Below are 8,439 nucleotides of genomic sequence, written 5' to 3' on the forward strand. Positions count from 1 at the left end.
AGAACAACATTGTCCGGGGCGCCCTCCTGTGGCAGAGACAAATATGTGCAAAAAAAAAAAAAAAAAAGTTGAGACGCACGCAAACTGTGGTGGAAGCAATCGTCCTTGGAGAAATACACGGTTGATTTGAGTCACAATATGCCGCAGACAGTCTACGGCGCTGTTTTTGTTGGAACAATACCAAGAACACTTAAAGTTTACTCTGAGAACCTACCAGGCTGGCTGGAGTTATTCATGGAAAAGCACATAGACCAAAGTAGTTAATCGTATTAAGATAATCCCTGAATTCCAATGTAGAGTATTTAATGTAGGCTACTGTATATTTTTGCCCAGCTTGCTTCTTTCACTTTTGTGGTTTTTAGTCCATGTATGTTTGCTTTGAGGTAATCTATATGCTAGTGTAGGACTACTGCTAAACATTGACTTAATTCACATTTAGCAGATTTGGCAGACACTTAAAATGTCTTTCTCTTCTGGGAAAACGGACAGAAAATATTGTTGACTCATGTTGCACTTCATTTGATTTTTGCCAATCAAATGCCCTCTAGGTTCAAAATATCCCTTTTCCCTGCAACTGACCAGCAAGTAGCAAATCATGGTTCATGACTATGATGTCACTAAAGCCTTTGGCCTTTTTTTTTTCTCTTCTTTTTTTAAAAAAAAAAAAGGGGGGTGACAAGTCCTTCGATATCTCCCACCCAAACTTCCTGTTTCAATAAAAAATGCTTCGGCACAGGACAGATAAATGTGCTCGTCAAGCAATTTCATGAGGTCTTTAACCCTTAAACGCATACTTCGCATCTTCAGTGATCCCGGACCTCATTCCACCCCCTGTACCTCATCCAATTTTGGAGTTGTGCCCCCACCTCTTTAGCATTCATAATATAATTTTTTACTCAAGGTGGCACTGTTGTTTCAGTGACTGACTTGATTTACATTTGACATTGCTACTTGATGAAAAAACATGTAACAACACATGAACAGTATGATTTGGCTATTGTCATTTGGGTGTGTCACTGAAATTATGTAAGCATGCATCTATTTAGACTCAATAAGTGCCTGAGAAAATACTTCTGAGTAACTTGTGTATCTAACATGTTATGTGTATCTCAATATGTGTTTGACAGCCATTTGCGTCTCATGAAATTTCAGTGTGAAAGTAATGAATCCTGTTCTTGATTTGTCCTGATATGTTGCAGTTTCTCTTTGATATATGAAAAATAAAACATCAAAATATGTTTTATTTTATTATTTTCTAATTGTCTTGAAAATATTTTTAAACTTTGACACTACCTGGGCATTTTGTAGATCAATTTGCAATAGATATAAGTGCCAGGTCTCTAAAAACTAAAATATGTAAGAATGTTTGGTGAAATTCCCATGCATTTATCGATGTTAAAGGTGCACTCAGTTTTTAATTCATTAAAAAAGTTTTACTCTTCAAGAAATTAATTGCAATTTTGAAACTCACATGAGATAAAGACTCCAGTCACAATAGTAACCTTATAAAAGCTCCTTTATTCTACCTGGAGAGGGTCCACTCATGGGGGCTGCCATGTTAGGATCACATGACCTTCCAAATGTTACTTGCTTAATTTCAGTAACCACCCTGTTATTAGACACTGTCACTTATGGATTAAATTAATCATGGCTTACTGCAATTAATGAATTTCTACATTGGTATCAGTAATTGAAAACTATTGCATTTGAATTATGCTGCATCCATGCCACTAGGTGTCAGTGTAAGTCCAAGACAACATGAACATGAATTTACCAAGTGCACCTTTAAAATATTTTCTCCTATCCCAGATTATTATCTGACATTATTAGACAACTATAAGTAAGCCATTCATAGGTTGATTTCTGCAAAAAACTCTGTCTCTTTGGTGCGATAAAAATCGCTCTGTTTGTTTTGAGCGGCCTGTCCGGCCCGACACAGCAACATTGCCTTGACCAATGGCATGACTTTGGGCAGGTTTATCTGTTTGTTTGATTAATGGCAAATGGGGGGAGTGTTTGAAAAAGCTGTATAAAAACACAGTTTATTTTTGCAATTACGTTTGGTGACGCTAGTATCGCAGAAATTGCACACTTTAGATTTATAGATCAAACCACACTTTTGAGCAAAGTTTTGAGCAATCTTAATATCACGTCAGCAGCAAAAAGGTTAAAAACAAGCTCAAGGTTTAAATTGTGGGGACAACACATTGATTCATCCTGAAAAAAACAATCCCATCTGCACTCTTTCAAAGTTAAATTCAGTCAAAATGTTTGACAACACAGTGAAAACAATGAAAATAATGATGCATGGTTTTTATCACAGCACTCTCTCTGTCTCTATCTAGGCTGTTATCTCAAGAGAAGCTTGTCACAGGCAGTATATCAGTTGGTTTGGGAATGCTAACAGATGTCACCAAAAGTCATAACAGCTCCAAACAGTGACTCTTATTTAAAGGCACACAAGCATAGTAGTTCAAACTCTAAAAGCATTTAAAAAGTGCACTACGATGGAACACTGCAGCTCTGAGCAAGACAGCAGGTTCCAACACATACACCCTCTTACCGGCAACTCAGGAGTGCCATTTTCATTCCCCATCTTGAAGAGCCGGGCTGGCAGTTGACCACTTCACATCAGACCACCAATGGAGTCCAGCAAAGACCACCTCTGGTAGACTGAGGGGTCAATGTGAGAAAAGCAGATAGTGAAGAGGACACCATCAAGGAAATAGAAGCACTATTTTCTCATCAGTCATCTAGAGAAACACTGAGCTTTGAGTGAACAGGCAGTGAAATATGTAAGTATGTGTTGAGATTAAGAGGCTCTGTTGAAAGTGCAGAGCTGCTGTCCAGTAGAACAGCTTCGTAATTCTTTGGGTGGTGAAAAAATCTCACAGTTCCACAGGATTTCATGGCATTATTATACAACTATCATATAAAGGCCTGAATGGACCAAATAGTCTCTTCAAATCTTTCATAGAAACCCTCATAGAAAAACCAACCCCTCAAACGAAAGAGTAGTGCATAGAAAAGTAGAAATATGCTCTCAGAAGTCTGAATGTGGATGACACTGAATCAAAGGAGCCAGCAGAAAATGTGCAGGGGAATTTTTTTTTTTTTTTACTTGTGCCACATTAAGAGAGCAATGTTTTCAGACCCACTGCACATCTGGCTTGAGCCGCTAACTATGAGTTTGTGTTTTTAGTCTATGAAAGAAAGCTACTCTAGATGGGTCCAACAGACCTCCGGCCAGAACCTCCTTTCAGAACACCACAACCTCATTATTATCACAAATCAGCTTCTCGTAGCATTCCACACACACTGCTGGCCTGTAGTCACCAATCTGCAGAAAGCTTGTGGTCCAATTAGTCATGCTGCTGACACCTCACACAACCGCAGCTACAACACACACATATGTGGGGAAACTCAACACTCAGGATCCCATTTATCTAACCCTACAGTGAAAGGCCACCTCCCTTCCTAGTCTATTTACAGTATAGGGCAAGAGCTTAAAGGTACTGTATAGTTCATTAAATTTTAGTTTTATAATTAAATAAATTAATATGGTGGCACAATTATATTTTTGTCTACAAAACTAATTTCAAACATTTAAGCATATGCCTTCAGATCAAAAGATTTTTAAGATCATGAGAAACATTTCATCAAGTGTTTCAAAACTTTTGACCAGTAGTGTATTTGTTTTACTCACAGACAAAAATATAGTGCATAATAGCTTTGTATATGTCTCTGACATTTATGTTGGTGTTGCTTATATGTCGCATTTTTGCTTATAACTTCACAAAAATAAATAGAACATAAAATATCACTGTTAATTAGAGGAGGTGATTATCTTTCAAATGAGCCCAAACAATTGGGTGCATAGATCATTAGATAATCCACACAAACCACGTTACATATAGCCACCAGGAGATAGTGCCAAGTACATGACAGACTCATTGATGCAGACTCATTGAGTCAAATGGCACTCATTCTGTGAAATCTCATTACTAAAATCATGTCTCCATGCTATATGCAAACCTTTAGTCATTGTTGTGTTTGTGTAATTAGTCCTTATGTACAATGATTATTATTTTTTTTTTTTTTTGTATACTAGGATAAATTATATTTGTAATACTATAACTTTTGATTGCTTTGTCGTATCAAAACAAAAATTTTCTCAATAATAGATGACATGACTGAAAAAACAAAAAACAAAAAAACAAATCAGAGCCACTTTATTTACACCCAGAGATATACAGTGTAATGTCAAATCAGAAAAATAAGGAAAAAAGCCAATTTTTGGCTTACGTTTATTTGTGATTTTTCAGAAAGTTTCTTTGGCTTAGAGTCTCAGAATTTATCATAACCTATATAATTAAAAAAACTTGAAATGTTTTCTTTACAGTGATACCAAACACTTGACCCTCCTTGTTTTTTGTTGTATATAAGCCTTTAATTTGGGTATGCCATTGAACTTGAAATCTTAAAACACACTCTCAGAGCTTGAAGGGTTATCTATCCCTTTAAATTCAGACTACAGCAGAAATACTAGTCCCCAAAGTGCATGAAATCTATTCACATCCCCCCCCCCCCCCCCAAGGAAAAAATCTGTGAATACAAAAGACAGAACTTAAGTGGCACATGCATGTCACAGTGACACAGATTTAGATCCAAAAAGGAGTCAGTATTTGATTAATTAGCTGTGTCAGTGGGTTAATCTGGTGCAGTAATCTCATTACTTGACAGATTGTGCTAGTAGAATGATTGTGAAGTGTTGAAGATTACTGCCAAAATCAACTAGTCAGCAGCCCACTGTCTCCCCCTGCTGTGAGCCAATCACATGAGCCTCATTCTCACAATTACTCCTTATAACCAAGGCTGTAATCAAAGTTTAATCTCCAATCTTCCATTTCTTGGCAAAGTAAATGAAAAGGTAGTATCTACAGTATACAGCTCAATAACTATCGTAACACCAAGGTCTGGCTTTCGGGCCAACCATAGAACAGAAACAGTTCTTTTAAAGGTTATAAATGATTTGCATGTAATTAAGGACTTATATAATCGGTCAATCCTGGTTCTTTTAGATCTCAGCACTGCTTTTGACACAGTTGATCACAAGAATTTGTTTGACCTACTGCAGAACTGGGTTGGCCTATCAGGCTCATTCCTAGACTGGTTTATGTCCTACTTAAGCAGCAGGGACTACTATATTGCACTGGGTACACATACATGCAGACATCATGTGATAACTTGTGGTGTTTCCAGAGGCTAAATTCTGTGCCCATTATTATTTAACTTACAGTATATTTGCTTCGTTTATCTAGTGTAATTAATCAATATAACATCTCTTTTCATCAATATGCAGATGATACACAACTGTACTTGTCACTTGCAAAAGACCCCAAAAAAATCTATTATCAACTTGCTGAACTGCATAGAGAGCTTAAATATGTGGATGTCTGAGAACTTTCTGCAACTAAATAAAGATAAGACAGAGGTACTTGTTATCGGTAATTATGCACAAAGAAAGTCTATTATTCCTTATCTAGACTCCTTGCCTTTATGGCCAACAAATCACGTCAAGAATTTAGGAATCGTGCTTGACATTGAACTTAGATTTAAAGGACATATTGGCCCTGTCTGTAAAGCAGCATATTATCACCTTCATAACATATCTAAAGTATGTGATGTTCTCTCCCCTGCAGACAGTAAGAAACTCATCCATGCATTTGTTACATTGAGACTCGATTATTGTAACAGTATTATGGCAATAGAATGATCTATTAAAAACCTCCAAAGAGTTCAGAATGCAGCAGCTACAATCCTGACTCATACTAGACTGAGGAGTCACATTAACCCCGGCACTCACTGGCTTCTGTGTCTTACAGAATTGATTTCAAAACCATCTTAATCATCTTTAAATGTCCTCATGGTGTTGCCCCTACATACTTTAGCACTACGATTACTAAATACATTCCACTAAGAACACTGATCATCAAACTGCAACTTGTTGGTACCTAAAACATGTCTGAAAAGTGGGGAGTCAGCCTTTTGTCACTATGGTGCCAAGGTGTGGAATTCTCTCTCTGATAGCCTACGAGAAACTGACTCAATTACCACTTTTAAAAAGTATCTCAAAGCATACTTATTCACTAAGGCCTTTTTTATCATTTATTTATTTATTTATTTTTATTATTATTGTATTTTACTTTTATTCTGTATTTTCATGTCCATGTAAAGCACTTTATAAACATTTATTTAAAAGGTGCTATATAAATAAAGCTTTACTTACTATGATAAGTTTATTTTTTTCACTATTGTTTATTTTTTTCTAAAGTAATTTTTGACATCTAAAATATACTGTATAATAATAAGATATGCAAATAAAATGCATATAATAACAAGAACAATCAGCCTTGATTTTAATACAGTATGTAGTGTAAGGCTATAATAACTTGCTGGATCTTGTGGCATGACTCAAACGCAGTGTATGTCCACCAACATTCAATTGAAACCTACGTTACAGAATGCACACGTGCGTGCACACACACAGTTTAAAAAAACAAAAAACAATACTGGAGTGCTGAGTTTTAACATACAAAAATTACAATTATATGTGATTTATGTGATTTCTCTTGTTATTTATTTAGGATTGCTGAACAAGGCTTGTGGTAAATTACCACACAAGCAACATTAAGCTCAAGAGCACAAAGAGGTTCCAAGTAATCATTTATGCAGTCTTCCCTCAATTGAAGAAACAAATGAAAGAATGATGCATAATTCACAGAATTATCTCAGACAATCCACATGCACAAAGATTCCAAACATGACCTTATGTCATTGGAATCAATTTAGCATCTTCAAAATATACTTCACGAGTCAAAACAAACTGAGCAATACAAGTTAGTAAAGACTCCCATGCTTCTTAAGTGTGTGTGTGTGTCCATGTAACTTTGGCTGGATGATCAGCGCCTGCTGTGTATTTCAGCAAGAAGTACCAATCTGAATATGAAACTTGTTATAAATAGATCCTGTTCCTGTCTGCCACTTGTTATTTAGGTCTTCCTTTCCAGCCATAAGTCATGTGCATCAGTTTCCCTTCAAAACAAACAGTGCTGTGTAACAGATACAGCCTATACAACGATTCCGATGCAAATAATGGCTCAAAAGTCACGTTTTGTTTGTTTTTTCTCATAGAGACACAGTTGACCAGGCTCTCTAGAGCAACAACCAGTCAATAATATAAAAACCAGAGTAGTCAAATGACAGCACTGCTTTGACCACTGTCCTTCTGTACTATTTGAGTGAATGGAGTGTAATTTCAGACCTGCATAAGTCTGTGTATATTATGCACGTGACAAGTGTCTTGCAAGTGTCTGGACCCAAACCCAGGAAATTTTTACACATTACGTATCTCATATTACTGTATAAGTATATGACTCTAATATCTGTGGAGCCATATCTCCTGCTAATAATTAAACATCAGTAACTTTGGTATGTCATTTGAATGCCTGGTGACCTGAGGATCACCCCCATGCGGAAAAACAACATGTCCTCTCTATTCCTGGACTACTGGTTTCTCAATGACAGATACAAAATAGAGATAAAATATAGTTTTGTGATACAGTATTTGGTGTTTTAAAGAGTGAATATGTGTATTAATGTTAGGTTTAGCACTAACTTCTGGTCAAAACGACAATATCTGATGAACACACCAAAACAAAGAGATACTAAAATAAGTGGATTTACTTTACAACTTTAAACCATGACACTGCAATAAATCACGTCATTCGAACCAGTTGAGGTCATTTGTGCAAAAAACAAAAGGAACAAGCCAAAACTTGTCAGTCAAAAGTAGTGCAAACACTCACCCATAAGCAGTAAATTTATCCAAGCCCACACTGCTACATTTAAAGTTAAGCCTTACTTTGTGTACATTACAAATTCACCACAGTAAACAAGCTACTTCCTTCTTGATACGACTGGCACACCTGGTTTATATATCTGAGTTCTGAGCAGGATAAGGGCCGGAGGGCAAGGGGGAGGGGGGGTAAATCAGTAGGTTGAAAGGGAGAGGGGCGGCAATGATTCTGACGAGATAGGGATGGCAGAGTCAGCTGGACTGTGAATGGCTCTTGGTAACACTTGTAAACAAACACAATGCCATAAACTAAGCAGAAAGGATCTCACCATTCACATAAACCCCTCAGCCTGTCAGTAAGGTCCCAAAGCTATTGCACACCACTTACCTCTGAGCCGTGAGTCTATAAGAATATCCTCTATCTATTCCACATAAAAGATATGAACACATGGTTTAACAGTTCAGTGGATATTGTAATCATAATTGTTACTGATCCACTTCTATTGGTGTTGGACAACAGTACACTGAAAAGAGTGAAAAAATGCTGTTGTAACCTTAAAGGTGCATTCAGTAATTGTTTT

This window comes from Myxocyprinus asiaticus, chromosome 21, assembly GCF_019703515.2.
Source record: "Myxocyprinus asiaticus isolate MX2 ecotype Aquarium Trade chromosome 21, UBuf_Myxa_2, whole genome shotgun sequence".
Classification (NCBI taxonomy): Eukaryota; Metazoa; Chordata; class Actinopteri; order Cypriniformes; family Catostomidae; genus Myxocyprinus; species Myxocyprinus asiaticus.